We start from the raw sequence: 23,733 nt of genomic DNA, 5'->3' as shown, positions 1-23,733 counted from the left end.
ATGTGTTGCCTGCCCAACTAGGTAGGTTTGGCTACCAAACAAGAATGCAAAGTACAGACAGAATGCTTGTTTCAGCAATAGCCCTCATCTGTCATTTGAAAATAGGAACAGGTGAATCAATTCTGGTTTCTCTCAGTTTCCCTCTTTCCCCAGCTTCCACTCTGGTCAATGTGTAAATTATGTTGTTCTAAAGAGGGGTTGGGACGCGGGTGGCGCTGTGGGTAAAACCTCAGTGCCTAGGACTTGCCGATCGTATGGTCAGCGGTTCGAATCCCCACGGCGGGGTGAACTTCCGTCTTTGGGTCCCAGCTCCTGCCCACCTAGCAGTTCAAAAGCACTCTTAAGTGCAAGTAGATAAATAGGTACCGCTTTATAGCGGGTAGGTAAACGGCGTTTCCGTGTGCTGCGCTGGTGCTGGCTCGCCAGAGCAGCTTCGTCACGCTGGCCACATGACCCGGAAGTGTCTCCGGACAGCGCTGGCCCCCGGCCTCTTAAGTGAGATGGGCGCACAACCCTAGAGTCGGACACGACTGGACCGTACGGGCAGGGGTACCTTTACCTTTACCTAAAGAGGGGTTATGTGTGTGCTTCTCCTTCCACAGGCACAGGAACATTTTTTTCATCTGAGAGTGGGTGCATTCAAATTAATGCCAGTCATGCATTGATATGGGAATATGTGTCAGTGTCTAGGATTTAAGGCCAGCCAGTGTTCTTGAAAGCCCATTCACATGTTGGTAACTGATCATCTAAAGAGGGCTAATGTGATGCTGCAGTTCAGTCTGTTGGAGAATCTGGTTTTATCGGGGCTTTCAGCTCTACTTTTCAGATGCCATAGGTTCTGCACATCTCTATCCCGCTGGTTAAAGTTGAAAGCTGGGAGCTCAAAATCCAGTGATGTTAAATGCAGGATAGATTTAGGTGAGAAAGCTTAGTTCTTTCTTAAGGTCTTGGCATGGGCATATTTGAGGAAACAGGATTCACTTAAAAACAGTCAAGCAACGGCTAATTAGTGCAATTCTTCACTGGGTACATGTTCAGTCTTCATCTGATATGCCAGAAGGTGCAGATTCTGATGGTCATGCTTCAAGTGGCTTATCTGTACATTTTATACAAAGCAAAGAATGACTGACCACGAAAGCTTGTGTAGGAGGGCTAGTCTACGCAGAAATTAAAATTAAATGGCTTTTAATAATTTTTTAAACCAGTGGCTCCCAATTTGCTAAGTACTGTGGACCCCCTGTTTTTCAAAATCCAATCCATTGACCTCCTACTTATGAACATTTTGACATCTCTATGATGGTTTTTGTTATGTGGATGGTGCCATGGACCCCCTAGGTGGGTTATGCAGACTCCCAATTGGGAACCACTGCATTAAACAGTTTGAAATCCCAGATACAGAACCCACACACAATGTGGCTAATAGAAGCAAGGGCTGAATATGATTTGCCATTGCTTATATTAGCTGTATTGTGTCCCTTTGATTGGTAATCTAGAGTGCCTTAGATCCATTAGTGTTGAGCTGAGTTATTTTTGGCATGAATGGGATCCGAAACTAGCTACTTTCGTCTCATCCATTAAGCATTTCACAATGAAAGATGAATAAATTCTATAGTATTGGAATTATTTTCTGTAAAAGACAGCAGTTGCAGAGTTTTAAAGATTAGACAACCTATTATATCTTCTGCTTCCCAGTAAAATAAGGCACATATTGTCAAATAAACTGAAGATAAAGCTAATGCTGTGTTTCCCAACCTTTTTCTGACTGTGTCCCCCCCCCCCCATGGACGTAGCCAGGGGGGCAGCTGCCCCCCAGTAAGAAAAAATCAATACAAATCTGAGGCTCTGCCCCAACCTAAAAAAGCCTGTCCCCTTAACAAAAACCCTGGCTATGCCCATGCCCGCCCAGCCTACTGGTAGAAAGGCAGATATTTAAATATTTTGTTTGTAAACAGAACACGTTTTATTTATATTTTTTTATAATTTATACAAGATACAATTACATAAAATGATAGGAACATAATAAAATATTGTTGAAGCAGAAAAACGTAGAAACATGGAGCTGCAAGGGACCCCAAGGGCCATCTTTCTAGTGCAACCGCCTGCAACGTAGGAAACTTGGCAAATGCATCCATGACAGATGGCCATCCAACCTCTGCTTAGAAACCTCCAAGGTAGGAGAATCCAGAATCTCCCAAGAGAGGTCCATCTTCCATGTATGATAAAAAGTAAACAACACTTATTTGAGTCCAGTCAGTGGCGTAGCGTGGGGGGTGCAGGGGGGGGGCGGCCGCACCAGGCGCAACATCTGGGGGGGGGACGCGCTCACACTCGCAGCTCTCTGCCCCTACCTGGCTCGAGTGCTAAAATCCACGGGTTAGGGGGTGCAAATTACTTGCCTTGCCCCGGGTGCTGACAACCCACGCTACGCCACTGACTCCAGTTATTTGACACAGAGGGGGAAAGCTACAGATAGCAATCCAAAAGCTGCACAGGGAGTTCTGTATATATGGGAAAATTTAAAAAAGCAAGTGGTCCTCACTGATCAGGAGACCTTGTCATCTGGATGAGCCCTAGCTGCCTAGATAAAACACTATAGCCCCACATGTCCTTACCTGGGAGTAAGGTCCACTGAACTCAATACGGCTTCCTTCTGAGTAGACAATTAATAATTTACTAGATGCAAGTCGGCAGCACCAGACGACCCCATTCGGAAAGGCACTGGGGTGGATTTCACCCCATGCCTTGCAGAGCTGGGCCAATGCTGCTGACGGGCCTACGCCCCATGGCAGCATCCAAAGGCCCTGATCCTAATTGCCCCCTCCTTCTGGAAATAAAGCAGGACTGCTTGAAGAAAATGCATGTGGCAAAAAGCAGTGTTAGGCCCTAGTGGGCCGCCCCCAACCCATTTGTGATTGGCCAAGCAGATAGCCAGCCAATCAGAACTTTAAAAAAAGTCCTTCTCACTTTCCTCTGCAGCCCCCTAGCCTTGCTCTGTGCCCCCCACCCACCCATTGATGTGACTTTCACCTGTGGACCCCTTGAAATATCCGGGGGGGGGCCAGGGGGCCATATGGCCCTCATTTGGGAAACACTCAGCTAAGGAGAGGCAGGAACGGGTCAGATTAAGGTGATTGGGAGCCCTGGCACAGTTCCTGACCCACCCCCACTCAAAAGGAAGAAGTCACTTCCCATTGCCATGGGGTGCTGCTGCATACTGAGGAGGAAGAGGGCAGACTCAGAGGTCTACTACACACCTCCCCTTTTTGATAAGTGACAGGGACCCAGGAAAGCAACAGCTCCACCACCCACCTCTTTGGGAGTGTAAGGAGCTGCAAAGGGGTAGGAATTGAAAGTGCTGTGTGGGGTTAAGGGCTGAAGAAGAATTAAGGGGTTGAAGGAGCTGTGAGGGGCTGGGAATTGCTGGGGGGTACGTGGGGTTGGCAAGCAAAGTGAGCAGTGGTGGAACCCTTAGTAGTACAATAACCAGTGTCTGCATTTTAAGACTCTCTCAAACCATAGGTAAGCCGTGGGAGCAGCCTCTGCGCCTCCCTCAATCAGTGGCAGCTCTTGTGGAAAAGCAACGTTATTTTTCAGCAAGCAAAAGATGGCTAAGCAGTGGTTAGGCTTGCTTCCATGGGGACGGCACATTCCCTTAGAACAAAGATTAAAGGTATTTTGTTAAGCATTAGAAGTAATGTACGCCACAGGAACAAAATCAAGTTGTCTTCTGTGAGATTTAATGCCCATGTTTTCTGTGGATACAGTTGCTTCACATCACCAAAGTACAGCTTCCTGCCAAATTGGAACTGACTAACCCGGCCTTTCCTTTGATACAGCTGCTAAAATAGGTTGTCACTTAATTTTGTTCATTACTTTCTTTTTCTCTCTGAACGGTTGAAACACAAGCTGTTTCCATCCTTTACTTGATGAACAGAAGTCCTAGGCCTGCAGCTCTGCCACAAGGGAGGTAGTTAAGGAATCACTTGAGGAAATGTACTGAGAGTCACATATAAAATCAAGAGTCCTGGCTCAAAAGCAGAACTTGGACTTTGGTGCATAACCTTTGTGCTCAGTTTAGTCCTCCTTAATGTAGACCCACAACACATACAGACATTTTCATTTTGAAAGGGCGCTGAGCTTATACCATCACCCCTCCTAGTTCCAGACTTGGTTAATTTCCTATATGCAATCTGCATAGATGGATGCCAATTCCCCAGGGTATCTCCTTGAATTACACAGTTGCCAAACATTACTAGTGCTGACACACAAAGTCATATCCTGTGCAGTATCAGAAAGCCAAGGGATCCTCAGAGCTGTTTTCTGCTAATGCTACAGCTCATGCCTGCTAATATTTAAAAGTATAGAAGCAAGTAGTTTGAGTAGTGGCCTCACTGATACACACCCAACTCTCTCTCTCTCTCTCTTGCAGTGTAGCATCATAGTGTGGCAAAATTATAATTATCACTACATGTCACTTTGCTGCTTGGGTCCTATGCAGGTAGCATTTACCACCATGCTTTCTGAAATACACAGTTGGTTGGGGCCATAGTAAGTAAACACGACTGTAGCAAACAAGAAACAGTGGTGATTGTACCAGGTTCAGGTAATTCTGTGAAAATATACCACTAGCTCAAAACAGGAATTATTAGCAAGACTACAATCTACTGGGATTTAGGATATAGTCACATGACCATGAAGGCACAGGATGACCATAGAAAAAGCCTGTACATTATGCCTCTTAGTCTATGGATATAATGCTGTGCCTAGGTTTTGATTCATCATGAGTGTTGAATCTTTTGCTGTGATATTGCCCATGGTGGATACAACCAGTTTGCTGTGAGTTGAAAGCACTACATGCAGCCTTTTCAGTCACTTACCATGTTCACCACAGATCCAATGGTAGTGTGGCTAGGCCCTTAATGAGGACAATATTATCCAGCCATTTCCTTAGACAGGAAAGCAATAACATGACTCCTAATTGCTTCCAGAATCAGAAATCAGTTTTAGGAATGATGAATTAGAAGAGAAAATGTAGCTACTGTGCAGAACCAGCATGAAGCAAGTATAGCAAGAGCTTGCAAGGGAAGATATGGGTTAGTAACTAGCCCAACATTTTTTTAAAAAAAAAGTCAATTAAATGTCTGGTCTTTTTGAACATGAAATGTCATTTTGAAAATGCTCATGACAAAAAAAGAGAGAAATACCACAATACAACTTGATCACTAATAGAGGGAGCATAGGGAAAATGAAACTCCAGTTACAGTCCTTAGTATATCATGACCGACTTTGTGAGACCATTAGAGTAAAACAGCATGAAGTCAGGCTCATTAACACTTAAGAGAATTTGGATATGAAGGTTGTCCAGCTGAATCATGGGATTAAAAAATTCATCTTTATTTTGTTTGGAGGGTGGTCAGAACCTTGAAGGGTTTGCACATAGGAAGAACATGCCATCGTGTGGTCAGAACCTTGAAGGGTTTGCACATAGGAAGAACATGCCATCGTGCCATTACATTTATATATTTTTAAAGTGGAAATCCTTGGTTGCTGTGCTTGCTGAGTAAGTTTGGTTGCTTCCAGATGACCTGTTTATGGAGCATCCATCCTGATTTGTTTGTCTAACCCCCCCAGCAAGCTTTGTGCAATCTTGGCTCTTTATCGAGTATTCATTCTGATTTATTTCTGGGGAGGTTATACGATGTTGTATCAAGCAAATTGTCACTCCATACTTTCCAGTGCATTTCCCCATCGCTTTCCTTATTGCAAGTAGTCCGATCTGGGGGCGGGGCAGGTTTGTTACATAAGAGCACCAAATCATCTTTAATTACACAATTTGAGATTGATTGTTGCTATTTTGGGATGAGCTTCGTTTGGAAAACACCCTTAGTTCATACTCATGCCCTCTTAGATTTTATTGCTTTTTGGTGCTCCAGAGGGTAGGACCTGAACCAATGGATTCAAGTTAGACGAAAGGAAATTCTGACTAAACATCAGGTATAACTTTCTGATGCTAACAGGCTGTTTGACAGTGGAATTGACTCCCATGAAATGTGGTGGATGTTTTTACGCAGAGGTTGTATAGCCATCAACCATGGATGCTTTAGTTGCGATTCCTGTATTGCAGAGGTTTGATCTAGATGACCCTTGGGGTCCCTTCCAACTATACAAATCTATGATTCTATTATTCTGTTGATCTACTGTACTTGAAAAGATTTGTTATGGTCAACCTTTTTTCCTTCATTGGGCCACATTCCCTCGGGAATAATCTGATGAGGGCTGCTTGTTGGTGATGGGCAGAGCCAGTAGCTAGTTATGGGTGGCGTTAGAAACAAATGATCTGGATTTACACATCTGGAAGGCCACCCTGCCTCCATTTTTACCATGGCTATTTCAGATTAAATTCCTCCTTTTATGCAGGTCTAATCAGAAATCAACCCCACTGGGACTGATGGGATTATTCTCAATTAAATATAGAGGTGGTTTTTTTAAAAAAGAAGTACAACAGATACAGCTACTTTTCTGGAAAACAAGTGAAAGTAATTTATTTCTGACCATAACACTATACACAGAGCAAGAGCGCACAGAAGCCTTCTAATTCGTCTTTGGGCAACTATGCGGGAGGGCCTTCTTTTTCCAAGCCAAGAATGTTTTCAAAAAGCCATTTATTTTGTGAAATACAATACCGCCCATTCCAGTTATTTTGAAACCACATAGAAAGGGTGGGGGGAGGTACTTCTAACAGCAGTGGTGTGAAATAAAGTGTAAATTAACAGGAGGGAAGGAACCTGGATGGGGTGGAAGAACAGGGCAGCTTCAGTAGTAGTCAGTGGGTGCATAAAATGAGATTGGAGACTTCAGGAAACTCACCTGTGCTATATACAGTTGCTTAAGGGGATACGGATGCATGCAGGGTTAGCTTGTGTGCTAATGTGGAGAAATTTCCCATAGCCATCAGAAACCACATCTCAGCCATCCGCACACTGTTAGACATTGCCACCAATGGTGTGGAGGAAGCATGAAGCATGAACCTGGCTTCTAACTGATAAGAAGGATTGATTAACCAGTTAAACCAAGCAATTTTAATTCCCAATTACTCTCTTCATGTGAACATGTTTTTATCGTTCAGTAAAATGCCCCATATGTGTCATCTGAGTTAAGGGCTAGTGGTTGCTTACTTGAATGCTTCCCTCCTTCTTCAAGAGGAATGCCTTAGGGTTAAAATATGGTTTAAAATTCTAATTTCTTTTAAAGAATAAATTCATCTCTTAACGGAGTAATGCTTTTAAGTTGAATGAAAAAGAAAGTTTACAACTGTGGTGATGATGGTTGGTGTGTATCCATTCACCCGACATCAACTTTACTCATTAAAATGGTGTCTGCAGGCTCTTAAGATACGAGAGTAGTCACTGAGGATCAATATAAATATGTTAACACGATGGTACAGTACAGGCACCTAAAACCCTGGCTCAGTCTCTTGGCATTTGATCAGCAGTGCTGTTACACAAACCTTAATGCCAGTCAAAAGACATGCTTTTTTTTCTCGTGAAAGCTGGACAAGCTGCTTACGGAAAGTGAGAGGTAACAGCAGATCATGCAAGGTAAACAATGCAATCACTGCAACAGCTTCCATGCTCAGCTACCCACCTGTTTTTTTTTTCCTGTGCCCTCACCTGCATCCTTGGTAGACTTCTTTATGAATTCCATGGGCCTGGGATCAAACCGCAGCCTTTTGTGATGTTGCATAAAGCAAGAAGCTTATTACAAGTATGTAGCCACAGCCTTGCGCACGGTGTTACAGCACTGAGTAAGAGGAATTAGTCATTGCTAATCTGTTCTACATCAGCAAGCATAACTAAATGTTCTTTCTGTCTTGGAAGAAGCAAGTCCCATTCTGGAGAAGAGTACTGCTCTTGTTTTCTTTATTTTCTTTTTGAGGGGACCACCTCAGTAAGGAGTTCATAGGTTAAAGACCCCCATGTGGATGTCACCGAAAACTGCTTCCCAGTGGACACCATGTACCAATATAAAGCCACTTTTGCCTGGAGAGCTCCAAGCTAGAGTCTGCAACCTTGAGGATCTTGTAGGGCTGGTGAGGGGGCCCTCTGTGTGACTGGAACAATATATATAATCAGCTGGCTTTAGTAAACTCAGAACGGAAGCTGTTGTGTTAGAGATAGCCTTTATTGTTCAATTTATTAAGATGTAAGCATGGTTGTCAGCCTCTGAAACCTCATGGATTTGAAAGAGGATTAGATAACAGCATGGAGGTAAAGGCTACTAATTGTGGTGGCCATGCTCTGCCTCCACGGTCAAAGGCGGTGATGATTCTGAATACTAGTTGCTGGAAACTGCAGGAGAGAAGAGTGCTCTTATGCTCAAATCCTACTTGTGGGTGTCACAAAGGCATCTGTTTGGCCACTGTGAGAACAGGATGCTAGACTAGATGGGCCATTGGCCTGATCCAACAGGTCTTCATGAGTCGCCCTCCCCCACCTGTTTTAGTATCCTGACTAAAGGTAAAGGGACCCCTGACCATTAGGTCTAGTCGTGGCCGACTCGGGTTGTGGCGCTCATCTTGCTTTATTGGCCGAGGGAACCGGCATACAGCTTCTGGGTCATGTGGCCAGCATGACTAAGCCGCTTCTGGCAAACCAGAACAGCGCACGGAAACACTGTTTACCTTCCCGCCAGAGCGGTACCTATTTATCTGCTTGCACTTTGACATGCTTTCGAACTACTAGGTTGGCAGGAGCTGGGACCGAGCAACAGGAGGTCGAACTGCCGACCTTCTGATCAGCAAGTCCTAGGCTCTGTGGCTCTCAGCACCACCCGCGTCCCTAGTATCCTGACTATGTTAAGGTTATTTCTAAGTGACTGCAACAATAAACATAGGACTTAAATGTACAGTTTGAAAATGCCCACCCAGTATCTTACTAGCACAGTATGGTATAGCAGAAGCTGGTGAATGAAAGAGCCTGGAGTTAGACTAGGCAAAGCAATGGCTTTGGTTGATGGAAAACAGAAGTCTTTTTTGAAGCTGAAAATGACTATCATGCTGAAAATGCTTTTCCTCTATCCATTAAGAACAATATCCTATTACGGCAGTTCATCTAATCAGCACTGGAATAAGCTGCATAGATAAATGATGGAATCTCCTCTGGAAGTTTTTAAAGAAATCATTAGGCAGGCCAAAATGTCTCTGGCAGATGCCTTACCAATAGACTTGGGAGCGAATCACATTTTCCTCTGGGTCTCCTGCACCTTAATTCTGTGGCTTTGAGGGTTGGGGTTTTTTAAAACCTTTATGTCCATTTGCACAAAACCAGATTTTTTTGTTTCACTTGTCTACTAGCTTGATATGGGCAAACTTCTTTCCAAAAAGGAGTAAAGCTCATATTTTCTTCTATCAGTGTTGTGAATATTGATTTCTTGTAAAAGTAAGTGGAAATGGGGTATGAACTTTTTTAATGCACAAGTTCCATACTCCTTATTGCTGAAGGCAAAATCCACTAAGCCTGAGACAAGAAGGCATTTGAGGAATGACTTTCCTTTTCCTTGTTCCTCTCTACCCTGTCACATTGCCCCTCTAAGCCAGTCAGCCTCCTTCTGTATGGCAATGAGATTGTGATCATGATGTCACAGATGTCAGGAAACCTGTTCCTTACCCTTCATGGTGAAGCAATAGCTGTTTAAAGTTCTGGTGCCCTCAGCAATTCCTGATGTCTGCTGAAATGATAATGAACAAAACTTTGGTACTGTTCTAGTTCAGAGCTTCTCATTTAAACTCCTTTAGTGTCTTGACGCATCTTCTTACTTTTGCCTCTTGTTTTTAAGCAGATGAGCCTGGATAGCTCAGTTGGTTAGACCATGGTGCTGATAACACCAAGGTTGCAGGTTCGATCCCTGTATGGACCAGCTGCATATTCCTGCGTTGCAGGGGGTTGGACTAGATGATCCTCAGGGTCCCTTCCAACTCTACAGTGCTATGATTCTGTGCTATGATTAGAAGCTAGCTCTTCAGGATGGGGCTGTGTCAGGTAGGGAAATAAAAACCTGTTTCCAAGGATGGGGCTGTTGTTTTGGTCTATGAGCATGGGCAGTTTCCTCCATTAGAATTTAACTCAGGAAGGCTGTTGTGCTTTTCTGTGTCCACAAGCACAGGCACAAGGCCTAAATTCTCTAGCCTGGAGTTACAAGAGCATATCCCAATCCTGTTTTGTACTTGAAAAGAGCTCTGGGGGACCTGAACACATAATCCTGGGAAATATTCTATGCTAGATTCCAGAATGAGGTTTATACCATGAAGGATGGTGTAGAAATATTAAATTGAGTTGAAGAGCAGCTCTTCCCCTGAATTGATGAGGCATCTGGGCTTAATGCCTATGGTGGTGTGTCAACTAAAATGAGACCCAAAGCTGTTTTGGCTTGTACAGTGACTGGATTAATTTAATCTTGAATCGCTGAAAACTGTGAGAAGAGAATAAATTGCTTGAAAACTTGGTACACAAAGCTGTTGCTTCCTTCCTGTCTTTAATGAGAAGTGGATGGATTTTAAATATGTATAAATAATAATGCCATTTTTGTATAGGCACTAATACATGCGCTGGGTAAATCATGAACCATTACAAATAAATTAAATGACAATGGGCTTAAAATTGATCCCTGCCCTTGCTCACACCAGCTAAGCACTATAATCTGGCTCTTTATTCCTCTCAAGGCTGCACAGTAAGCAATCCATGTTTTAAAAATGCCTCAACTCTTTCATTACAATAAGGAAAAGCAATTTATGCAAAGGATAAAGAGTAAAGGAAAACGGCATTCAATAGAATGGCTAATTTGAGACGCACATGAACTGCTCAGCCTAGCGTACAATTTTATATGATGCATTTGTCTTATAATTAATTATCTGCTTCACCATACAATGGGATTTCTGCCTTCCCACCCACCCCTGTGTATCGATCCTTTATCAATGGCTGAAGTTTAGCTTCTCCACTGCTTTCTTCCCTCATTTAAAGAACAAGTTATTTTCAAGCTCAGGTCTGTGACTTGATGTGGCAACAATTTAGCCTTGTTTCCCAAGCTTATTGGAAAATACAGCAAGCAGATATATTGCTGGCAATCCTAGCTGGCAGAATTAGCGCGCATAAAGTGTTATGTGCCTTCCCTATCTGGACCCCTCTTTATATGCAGTTTGCAAACACGTGCAGGAAGTGCATACAGAGCAACTTGTGTAAATAGGGTGCCATGTGGCATATCCCCCACACTTGTGTTTTCCAAGTGGCAGCATTTAATTGACCTATTAAAGTTGTGCAGAAAGTTTTGGCAATCCGTAGGGAGTACAGAAGTATTTCAGGGTGCTAGAATTTATGGCACAGCATCAACCACAATAAAGCAACACATACCCGCCAGACTTCTATTACAGGTATAATTAGTGGGTTCGAGAGCAGCATGCCTGTGATGATAGTGACAAGTTAGGGAAAAATAGAGGGAAAATTAACTTAGGATCATAGAGTCTTAAAATTGTAGAGTTGGAAGGTGTACCAAGGGTCATCTAGTCTGACCCCTTGCAATGCAGGAATATGCAGGTGGCCTGTATGGGGATTAAACCTGCAAACTTGGCTACTTTATGGCTAAGGGTGTGAACACAAGGAATTCTACCAGTGCAAAATAGCCTGTGCACAAGGAAAAGAAAACCATAAAATTGGCCATATTGGGATTTTTTAAATAAAAAAAAAGTTGTTTCCTTTCAATGCTCACAGTTCTCCTTTCCCTTGGAGATTCACCAGAGTCTGAGCCTGAACATTACCCAAAAGTGCTGCAATACATTCATATTTGCCTGACTTTTAACAGCCATGAGGGTGTTTTAATTCTGACGTTGCATTTTTGTATTTTGTTTTATCGCTGTTACTTTCTCTGACCCTTCAAAGATAGAGGATGTTATTAAATTAAGGCAAATCAATAGCTGTGTTGAAAGAATGCAATCTCCGATGTCAAGCTTTACTGTTGACTTGATTTTTATTTATTTTGTTTGCCATAAACAGCAGTGAGGATGTTACCTCAAGAACTGCTTGGGGGGGGGGCATGAGTCATTGGCATTATTGTACAATTTGCCCTGGAAACACTTTTTGACTGTTTAAGACCTGTGCCGTCACTTTTTCAGAGCCTTTAGATTTGCCTCAGGGAGGTAGGGAAAAAAATGGACCATAATGTTAGAAAATAGAACATATGAAGAAATTGCTTTTCTTACCAACTCAACTCAGTCGTATTACAGTTCAGGTCATCCAATCCTAAGGCTGTATTTTGGAGAACTCATGAGGGCAGCCACACTTGAGCAATTATGAGCATAACCGTTTGGTTATGTTTGCATTTTTGTCGAATTGGAGACTGAATTTCCTCTACAGTTTCCATGCACATTTGAAAGCAAGTACACTGTTGCTGGAAGATAAAATGCACCCATTTATTCCATTCCATCAAGACAAATCTTCATTACTGAAAGCAACGTTTCTTTATGGAATTCATAGATTAAGGGTCTAAAAGAGGCTACAGATAAGCAGAAATTTCTCAGAATATTTTGTTTTTCTGACATCTGATATTTTACTTTTTTTCTCAGAAGGTTGCCTTGTAGAATTTTCTCTCCACATTTGTCAACGTTTTTATTGTTTAGTGGTTTCTGTCATTCACCACATCACCTGCTTAGTGTTGTAGTTGACGCGGAACATGGTTTTGCATTAGGAAGAGGTTGACTGTTATTAAGAGCAAATGGGGATATGTTAAAAAGTAGAAATAATTCAAATGGATATCTTCCAACATTGGAGTGAGGGAAATTGGGACAGGGCCTCAACGGAGGCTGCATCCCCTCTCATTTATGCTCTCCCACTTGGCTCCCTCCCTCACACTTTCACCCGCCACAGCAAGCCAATGTACTTCTGGAAGCTAACAACACTTCTGCAGGTATGTCGGTGGAAAGCCACAGCGGAAGGAGGAAGAGTGGTAACATGCAGGGCAAGGTAAGCTTTACTTCCATTTTTTGGTCCCACACTCTGGTGTGAGTAAACTAATTCGCACCCCGGTGTGGAACCAAAAAAAAAGTGCATCTTTGAGCATGGGAGCCAAAATGGGACATCCAGGATTGGGATCAGAAGCCAGAGCAGTTACACAGTATAAAAATGGTGATGTTACAGCATTTAAACTTCTAACATTTGTGAATTGTGCAAAACTGTAAACTTGTGAGGAGAATTTTTGGAGGCCAGCTCACAACATATAAAACTAAGAAATCCATCACAAACTTATTTTTTTGTAAAATTTATCTTTAACTAAACCTAAACGCTTTTTCAGATATCAAAATGTGTGCTTAAGGAAAGTAGGTGATACGTGAATGGCATATAAACGAACCTAAACAAAAAGTAATTACCGTTCCATAAGGTAACTTGCCCCTGAGATCAAGGATTTTAAGCAAGCTGATTTTGTACCGGCTTGTGAGACTTCCCTTGCTATAATTTCACCAAGAGATATTACAGGTATGTCAACAAAAAAGGAATCCTCTTATCTAGCTGTAAAAAGGTAGCATGGCAATTGACATTTAGACAGAGTTTAATGACTACAGGAAGGCAAGAGGAAAGTAGTAATTGTTGTTTTTGTTGAAATTTGTATATCTTCCTTCACATCATCTGAAGATAACAGGGTGGCTCACAACATAAAAATACAAAATGAGAATACATAATAAGATGAACCAATAACTCCCTCCCATAAGCATATTTAAAATGCCATAGGATGTTCAGGTTATAGAGAAACTTTTTCACCTGGCTCCTAAAAATATGTAATGAAGGTTCCAGGCAAGCCTCTCTGGGGAGAACATTCCAGAAATGGGGAGCCACTTCAGAAAAGGACCATTCTGGGGTGAGAGCAGGAGGCGGAGGCGCCAGCAACGGAGAGATGAGCGGAGCAGCAGAGAGCCCGAGAGCCCTGATGAGGCAGGAGAAAGGCAGAGTCTGTGGCTGCGGGAGGCGTGTTCAGAACTGCAGAGCTCAGAATTCTGGGATTCAAGCCTCGAAACCATCTTAAAATCCCTCCCCAAACACCCAGCAGCAGGGAAGGGGGCAACCAGGCCTTCCATGGAGAAGGCCCTCTCTGCCTTCGAGAAGCTGAAGCTCACACCACCAGCTGAGTCAGTTCTTGAGCCCAGATCCTGGCTGCTGGAGGAGCCCAGCCGCAGCAGAGCCCAGGGCTTGCAGTGCATGTTTTTATGGCATTGGGAACTTCTCCTCTTGCGTCCAAGCGCGTTGCGTGTTGAGTTCCACAGTACCACCCCCCCAAAATTCACACATCACACGTTAATTTTTTGTTTAAGGTTTTCGGCATAATTTTGGCCACAACTTTATTAAAATACAGAAAATGTGAGTGGTTGCTTAGGCATTGGTTATGACTATCTGTCCTTGCCCCCAAGGACAGAGCTGGCACTTCCGGGCACCTCGGAAGCCAGCGTGGGAAACAAGTATTGGGAGAGAAATGAGGCTGGGAATCAGTCCAACACCGCTCACCCTCATGTTCCGGTGGGGCTTGCACGGCCCAAGCCCGGCACCACGGACAAGGACGAAAGAATGGCAAGCCCCTGGATTCCTTTAACGGAATTCCCATTCGCATCATTTGGAGGGATAGGCACCTTACCCCTCCAATCACCAATTTAACCAATGCCTAACCGCCAACCTTACAAGTTGTGACGATTTGCTACGCAGTAGGCAAAAACTAAATGGCAACAGCCAATCAGCCAAATGGCAAAATTCCTACCAGGCCCCCGCTCAAAGGCGAACGACCCCATGACAGGCATAGCAAGGTCAAATGAACCCAAGAACCACCCTATAAAAGGGAGGGGGGCGGGTGATCCGATGCAAAATGGCCAAGAGGGCGTCCTCTCGTCTGTCCCCTATATTTATAGACTCTGACCCCTCCTCCAAATTGGCAACACTCAAAAATCCCCAGCAACCCATTTAACCCTTACAGGCTTGGGTTCTCACCAAATTTTGCCTAGTCATAATGGTGGCCTGTTCTCCCAACCGCAACACGTGCTCTCTGCTAGTGAGAACACGCTATACCAGCTGGCCTTCCTCCTTCTGCTGCTCAAGGAGGGGAAACACTGCATCCATAATCTTCTACATGGTCCACTGTGGGAAAGCTCTCTATAACAACTTGCTCTGGAGCAACTGGTCATCACAGGGGACAGCTTCAAGGGCATTCAAGACAGGGTGCTGAGCAGGATATTCCAAAAGGACTACAGTTACATTGCAAAGGTTTCAATAGCAACAGATGAAGAAGCCCTTCCTTCTCACCCTCAGTACTTGGACATATTTAACGACACCTCTGTCCACTGCTTTCCGCTGGAGAAACTGAGGGACCTTCCCCCAGAGATCTGGAAGCTCCAGGAGGAGCCAGTTTACCCAGACGAGGATCAGCCAGAGATCATCAGAAACAAGAAATGAAATTGTTCCCATTCCAGAGGCTATGGATTGGAGGTGCAGGGCTGGATTTGGGTTTTCTTCTTTGAAGAGGGGCTTGAGTTGCTTCTGGTGTTGCAAAGAAGTTCACGTTAATGTCAAGTTAGTTACCCTCCTCCCCGCAAAGCAGAAGACTAGCCACACTGTCTATTTGTGTGTTGCTCTATGGCTTCTCCACGGGACAAGCGAGACACGTACAGCATGCACAAGATGCCAAAGCTCTCCTTGTGTCTCTCCCACTTGCTCACTGAGTGGCAGAGCTTTGGAGGATCAATGGGGCAAACCCAAGCATCTGCTTCTGGGTTTCACCACCATCTCTGTTCAGCTCTGGTCTGGTACCTTCTATGAGAGTTCCCTCATGGGATGGGATGGAAAAGGGGGCAGAGATCTGGTGGTGCAGGGCAAGCTGCCCAGTAGGACTGGGCTCCCTCATTAAGGGGGAGAGCCATTCAGACTCCCAGCTGCTGCTTCAGGATTAATGCAGCTACTACTTCTCAGAAAACCAAACTTCTCCACAAACCTTGTATTTCCAATAATGTTTTTAATTAAAAGCAACACACATTGAAAGAATGAAAGCAAAAAGAAAGATCCAGAACTCTTGTGGAGAAATGGTGTCTTCTGAGAAATTGTGAAGAAGGGCCTCAGATCATGATTGCAGGGTCTGGGTTGGTTCATATGGAGAGATGCAGCCCAAAAAGTAAATTGTAATCATTCTTAGGTTCCCACTTAAGCTTGGGTAGAGATGATGGTTGTGAATAATGTCATTGTAGTGAACCATCTCAATCATAGAAACATGATAAAACTTTTGATGTCTCTTGGACCCATTACATATTGTAATAGGAGGCCAAACCTAGGAAAGTAGTTTTAGCGAGGTGCAGGATTTTGCATCAAACAGTCCAGAAATGGAACACAAACATTGACAGTGTGGAGGTACATGAAATCGGATAAACACATTGGCTTCATTATGAAATCAAGATGCTATTAGGGGATGTTGCTAAGAAGAAACACTCAAAAAAATACAGCACTTCCCTATGGGAAGGGAAACCAATAACAGGTTTTTGATAGAAGCTACAAAATGAAACCTGCTAAGGGGAGTAGCCTTTTGTTGCTCAGGGAGACATACTGTTTTGTTCCATATTGTTGTCTTTCAGCCAGAAGTGCAATATTTTAAGCAGTCAAATAGATCAGGTGTGGTACTTAACCTGCAAGTACGGCATTGATGCTCTATAAATAAATGTTTCCAAAGCTCTTGCATGTAGATCATAAGGCAAAAATACATTGTTTTCTGATAAAGCAATTATTTTGATGAATACTTCGGTAAGCTGCAGACATCCATATTCCCGACCTTAAGTCAATATGGCTTTAGCTTACTGGCCTACTCAAATTGCACTAAGGGGAATACACATGATCTAGACAGCAGCTTTGTTTTGTTTTTACTAATTGCTGAAATTAAAAGTTAACCTGCATTGAAAGCAATATCATAACTGCTGTAATTTGCATTTATTGTGGATTCTAATTTGCATGGAGCTGGTGCTTTCAAGCATACATAAGCTGGTGACAATTTACTTACTGTCAGGAGCCTGGAGGAGACAGCCATGCAGTGGGCAGTAAAAGCATCTACGCCTACAAAGGAGTTCTATAAAGGAGTCACAGATTCCACTAATTATATTCCTATTAGATTGACAGAAAAGCAAGTAAAACAAATTGCTACCATTAAAATAAAAAGGGGGGAATGAGTTATACTCTGTGTTTGGAGGGAAGTTCATCATTAGTATTATATGTCACAATTCTCATTGATACCACACTGAGCAAGAAGCTGAGTTACATATATACATTGTACTTCAGTCATATTCTATATAAATTGCAAACAGATTTTTATGTGTTTTTATATCTCTGCCCTATAGGTACTAGTGGTAACTTGGAAAAGTTAAAGAAAGACCCCTTTGGCCACCTTGTTAAGTTTACAAGATAAATGCAACACACACAAACACTCATGTTTTGGGTGGTGGGTTTTTTTTGGGGGGGGGCAAGTTCTATTATTCCCCATAAAAGATGCAGAAAAAATATCTCTTTCACAGGGAGCAAAGATCTTTTTGAAATACCCCAAGGTAGACAGCACAGCACTAGCCTAGCAATCTGCTCAGCAAATTGGAACTGCATGCTTTATGCAGTAGTTCATCAAATTTGTATCTTCTCATAAGCCTTGTCTTGGTTGTTTATTGATTGATAGCATGGTACACCCCTCCTTTCATCAAGAAGATGGCCTCCAGTCATTTCCAGTATATAAAAATGCAACTCAGTAAATGAATAGGCAGATAAAACAGTATGATCAGTGAGCAAATTCCCAGATTTAAAAAACAACAAATAAATGTGAAGTCAGCCCTGTTGCATTTAATGACTCAAGTAAGGGTGCATGGAAATACAGCAAGGATGTGGAATCTCCACTGTCAAATTGAACTTCTGAGGCCATTTGCCCCCAAACCATGCCCCCTACGATATATCTGACAGCATACATCTGACATCAAGTTGGCTGGATTGGCTGCAGAACCAAATTCCCTCTTTGCAAGCCCTGTGTAGGGCTTTGAAGTCCTGTCTATTATCACCGGACATCAGATGATTCACAAGTAGGTAGCCCAACTCACCTGTCAAATTTGGCCCAGGAGGGGTAGGGAAGGGAAGGATCCAATGCATGGGCCAAATCAGACTCCCACCCCTGAATTACAGCCTAAAAAAGAAATCAGCTTAAAAGAACAGAGTAGATTTCATCTGGTATTTTAAAAAAAAATGGCAAAGAAGGCACCAAGTGAACATGTCTGGGAAGTCTGTGATTTTAGGTGCCACCAAGGATCCTCAGATTATACACTGTTTAAGGCTTTAAAGATCAAATCATGTATGGCATGTATACTATAAAGAACCCCCCTCCCCCATATCTGCAGCAGGCTGCAAAATGTGTCTGAAAAAGTGTTTTGAAGCATTCTGCTTTTTTTATCCAATTACATGTTTTTTCAAACCTATTCTTCATTCAGACTGTCAAAGGCTTTTAAAAGAGTCACCATGCTACAGTTCACCGATGAACCCAAACAATATAAAAGGGAGGAACGTCTCAGAATGCTGATATGCCAAAAAAAAAGGGAGGCAGAAAATTATTATTGTGAGCCTATTTTCGTGTACATGGTCTGTATCTAGGTCCTTGATCACGCCTGGACTAGCTAATGTGGTCTTTCTAGCCCAGGTGCATCTTTTAGCATCCTCATGATAGAATTATAGACCTTGTCACACGCAGCCCACACGCAGCCCACAAGCCGTTGTGGAGATTTGTTCCTCCACAATAGTGAGATACAAGTGGACTTTCTTTCTCTTCCCTGTAGTGAGTGCCAAAGCAATATGGGCTGCAGACAATCCACTACAATCCATTCCTATCCTGCTCATAACTTGCAATGATTTGGCATTTACTTGAAATTCAAGGAGTGGGGAAAGCAAGGAAATGTGCTAACAGATCAGACAGCATACGCAGCCTGTCCTTAGCATTTCCAGCATTGCCTCTCCATGCGTGTATTTTGAGGAAATGGTTGTAAGGAAATTTGGCACAAAATGGATACTTTTGTGTGCATGCATAAACACATGTCAAACTTTAGAATGATCACATTCATTTATTTTACCCCACCCATCTGCCTGGATTGTCCCAGCCACATTAAAAACTTCCTGAAATATCCTTCATCCAAGGATCACAGGGTGGTTTTCAATATAAAAACACAAAAATGCTTATTTCTGACCAGTCTGATCTTAAAAAAGAACTGTCTGTGTCCTTTTTCCAGTTACTTTTCTGCATACTGTTTTAAAATGGAAGGCGAGATATGTAACAGCATGCGCGACTCTCTGTCAAAACCAATGTTAGCTTTAACTGAAGTCAATCAAGCACAAACGGTCCTACACCATCAAATTCTTAGTTTAGTCACATTAGTTAAGTTAAGCTGATTAAGCGCTTGGAAAGGGCATACTATTTCACAGCACCCTAACATTATGTATTATGTGGGCATGGCCGGCAGTTCCTGGTCATAACTTTCTTTTGTTAGAGGGATTTCTAGCTAATGCCTCAAGATGTGTGGCTGATTTTTCTTCAAGTGGGTGGAGGGGTGGATCTCAATAAGTCTGAATGAAAAGCCATATGCACATTTCTCTTGTTATACAAAATCGGTATGAAAGGAAGCAGACTGGGCTAAGCTAGACTGAAATTCTACAGGTTATGGGGGGTGTATTTCTTTGGAATACATTCAGAGAATGTGCAAGAAGTGTACAGAACCAGGCTATAAAACAGTTAAAATGCACACTTCGTCACAGCATGCTTTCCCACTGAGTTGTGTGGCACCACCACCATGTGAATGTGATGGGATGTAAGGGGAACAGCTTTCAGGTACCCTGCTGCAGAACTGCATCAGGCTTGATACATCAGTAGCAATACCTTGAATCTAGCACGGTAGCAAATTGGCAGTCAGTCCACTCCTTTCAATGGAGATGTTGGTGAGAGGTTGCCCCAAACAGCAACCATTCAGTAATGTTTTTGCACTAGCTGCAGCTTTCGGGCAAAATTCAAGGGAAGCCCTATGTAAATGGCATTGCAGTAGTCAAAGCAAATGTGAAATGGAAACTGACAGATTCCTTCACCTCTAGCTGCAAGCATCTGTGAGGGAAGGAATGCCTCTCTGTGGAGAACTGATGCAGTGGCAGGGAAATTGCTGCTTGTGGAAGTGCTGTGCCGTGTGTCTTAATCTATGCTCAGCTTTATATTTGCAAATAAACCTAAATGCTATACGCATACACAAAACACACCATAGGTGTCTGGTAATGTCTCCTTCCAAATTTGTTTGTTAGCTTTGTATCCTACCAAATGGTGCTCAAGGTGGCTAGCAGCAGTAAGAAAGAAGTTAAAGACAATAGAACTGTCAAAAACAGTACAACAAGAGGGATAAAATGCATCAACTAAAATGTTTTTAAAAGACAACCAATTAACCACCTGCAGCATATTTACAGTGGAAAAAGTAAGACGAAGTGATCTGGAACCCTGGACAACCTCACCAAGTAGTTTCATATAGATGCTAAATAGCATGGGGAGCAAGATGGAGCCATGAGGGACAATGACCAAGGAATCTAACAGGACTTCCCCCATCACCACTTTCTGGAGGCACCCATCCAAGAATGACTGAGACCACTGTATAATGGTGTCTCCAAGTGCCAGGCAACTAGCCAGTCCAAAAGGATACTCACACTGATGGCTCTGAAAGCCTCCTAGATGTTGTTTTCACCATAGATGAACCAAGGCAACAACAGCCTTCTTAATTTCATAAACAGGCCTGAATCCAAATGGAAATGGATCTAAAATAATCCTTTTCATCCAGGAACACCTGAGCTGAGATACCACCAATTTGTTGGGGCCAGTTCTTGTTGCTTTTGTGTTGTTGTTGTTATGTCTCTCTCTGTGTGTGTTTGTTTGCTCACATACAGAGTTCCTCCCATGGCTGCTACTGCCTCAGTTTGCCTTTAACTGTTTGGTTTTCAACATGTTTTAATGTAAAACCCACAGCGGGCAAAGAAATCGCCTTTGGCCAGGGATAACTGCAGTGCCCATGCAGCAGATAATTCCATCAGGAAACTGTAGCTAAAGGTGTCGTGAGATCTGTCTTCCATCAGAGAATTTATATCTAGCATCCTGACAGCAGCACCAAGTACTGGTTGATACTTCACTCCCATGGTGTCTTTTGTTAACAAGCTGTTTTGTTTTCTAAGTGGTATACTCTAAGGGATGAGAAGTGTATCCACTCAAAGTTTAGAAACGGGGAGAGTTGTTCAGCTTTCAAGACAGGTGTTATCTCCAGGGTGAACACATGTTGCCTTCTAGGGAATTCTCTCTGCCTGCTGTGCACAGTTATCCTTGCCTGTTCTTTTCCCATAGGCAGCGTTCTGGTCCCTTATGTTGTTGATGCTGAGCGCCACTGGGAAACACTTAAAATAAACATGCTTCTTTAAATTGTTATAAGAGAGTTAATTTCAACAGGGAAGATTTAGTATGTTTCATGCGCAATTGGAAATGGAACCAGCAGCATTAGTACTAGAAGCTATGAAACTAAATTACATTTTAAAGAAAATGTGCATCTTCCAGCTAGGAGCCACCATGCAAAACATTCTAGTTAGCAAAGAATAATGAAGTTTCCTGGGCATGGGGTAACCAAAACATTTTGTTTTCTATGCATAAACTCCAGTAGGACTCTCTCACAAACACCATAGCTCCAGGATATGTGGATTGCAAAATAAAGGAAGACTGCCTTCCCTAAACATATTTAATCTGAGATTTAAATGTTTCTGAATTCAGTAGTGAACTTCAGTAACATTACAATGTTGCAATGCTTTCCAGGGCTCTTTTGCAATTGCAGGGGTTGTCAATGGCTTGTGCTTTTCATGCATCTACTGTAATGTACAAAGGAGCACATTGCACGTCTCCTCCATGGGACTGGGGAGGGAAGTGTGAACTCCCAGTATAGAAATAGCTTAAATATATGTGTTTTCCTGTTGCACTTTACAGTAGAAGTGTTAAGATAAGAAACTAATGCACTCATGTTTCCTCACTTTCCTGCAGTTGGTGAAAGAGGTCGCAGGAAATTTAGGTGGTGTTAAAATATTATACACATCTGACTTAGGATGGATGTACATGTTGCCTCAAGAAATTCAGGTTGTCAGATCTATTTTTATAGAGGTAATGTGAATGTGGAGGTGAGGAGACATTTGTAAGAATGAATCAAAAGAATCAAAGTAAAGGAAAAGTACTAGGCACCTGGTATAATAGCAAGCAATTTTATTCTCAAAACATTTTGCAAATAAGTCACAGCAGGTCACCATCGGTTCTACCCACTCCTTCAGGCCAGATGGTAAAAGTATGCCAAATCCATTTAAAGCCTTCTATAAATCCTAATACAGTGTATACTTCCGGGTTTTGCCATGTGTGCGTGCGCAGAAGTGTTCTGCGCGCTTCGCACATGCGCAGAAGCGCTTCGTGCTCGCGCAGAAATGCCGCTCTAGTCATGGGCTTTTTGGGGTGCGAAAGGCACCCCAGAACAGATCGGGTCCCCAACTAGAGGCACCACTGTGTGTTATATCCACATTATAGCCAGCTAACACAATGAGGACAGCCTGCCTCTTAATTTAAATTTTCCTACTAAGCCTATTGGAGATCTATCTCCTCCATTAATAAGAAGAATAAGAAAAAAGATGTCCACATTTAGCTAACTAAAAACCTTTTAGGAACTAACCAATAATACAAATCTAAAGATCTAAAACATTGTTGTAATAAAAATCTAAAAATCAAAACATTGGTATTGAAATAATGTCAAAGTCTATTAAAGCAGCAGCATTAAAATAGAATCAGCCCGAAGTTCAGGTGCTTCAATCCCAAGGCATGTTCTCCTCTTCCATCACCACCCCACACAGTTGATTCCAGGGAAGTTCACCAACCAATGGTTGGGCAGCCCTTCTCTTTTTGGATCACGTCACCCTACAGGGCCAGCCCACCCAATATAGGGAGGCAATGGGAGGTAACCACCTCAGGCAGCAAGAGCCGCAGGGGCAGCAGCTCTAGCCTCCATGGAATTATCCTCTGCTGCTGCGGTGGTGGCAGCAACAACTGCAGCACACCCCTTGAAGGCCAGATCTGCCCAGTGCCCACCCAATGCCACTTCTGCAGTGGCCTCTTGGTCAATAGGAGTCACTGATGGTCTCATAGGAGGTGCTATTGTTGTTGTTGTTGTTTAGTCGTTTAGTCGTGTCCGACTCTTCGTGACCCCATGGACCAGAGAACGCCAGGCACCTCTGTCCTCCACTGCCTCCCGCAGTTTGGTCAAACTCATGCTGGTAACCTCGAAAACACTATCCAACCATCTCGTCCTCTGCCGTCCCCTTCTCCTTGTGCCCTCCATCTTTCCCAACATCAGGGTCTTCTCCAGGGAGTCTTCTCTTCTCATGAGGTGGCCAAAGTACTGGAGCCTCAGCTTCACAATCTGTCCTTCCAGTGAGCACTCAGGGTTGATTTCCTTCAGTATGGAGAGGTTTGATCTTCTTGCAGTCCATGGGACTCTCAAGAGTCTCCTCCAGCACCATAATTCAAAAGCATCAATTCTTCGGCGATCAGCCTTCTTTATGGTCCAGCTCTCACTTCCATACATCACTACTGGGAAAACCATAGCTTTAACTATACGAACCT

General features: G+C 43.1%; 1 protein-coding gene and 1 pseudogene across 2 annotated transcripts in view; both read left to right on the top strand.

Moving 5' to 3' along the window:
• Positions 1-23,733, top strand: part of RBP1 (retinol binding protein 1) — a 36,795-nt gene that overhangs the window by 2,551 nt on the left and 10,511 nt on the right. The window lies entirely within an intron of this gene.
• LOC310844487 (SRR1-like protein) lies at positions 12,954-16,055 on the top strand (annotated as a pseudogene). Its single transcript has 3 exons — positions 12,954-13,007; positions 13,786-14,290; positions 14,998-16,055. The product of its transcript is annotated as an SRR1-like protein (transcript).

This window comes from Podarcis gaigeae (genome assembly GCF_964106915.1).
Source record: "Podarcis gaigeae genome assembly, chromosome: 5".
Classification (NCBI taxonomy): Eukaryota; Metazoa; Chordata; class Lepidosauria; order Squamata; family Lacertidae; genus Podarcis; species Podarcis gaigeae.
The sequence above is the reverse complement of the archived record's forward strand: the minus strand, read 5'-3'. Positions and strand labels throughout refer to the sequence as shown.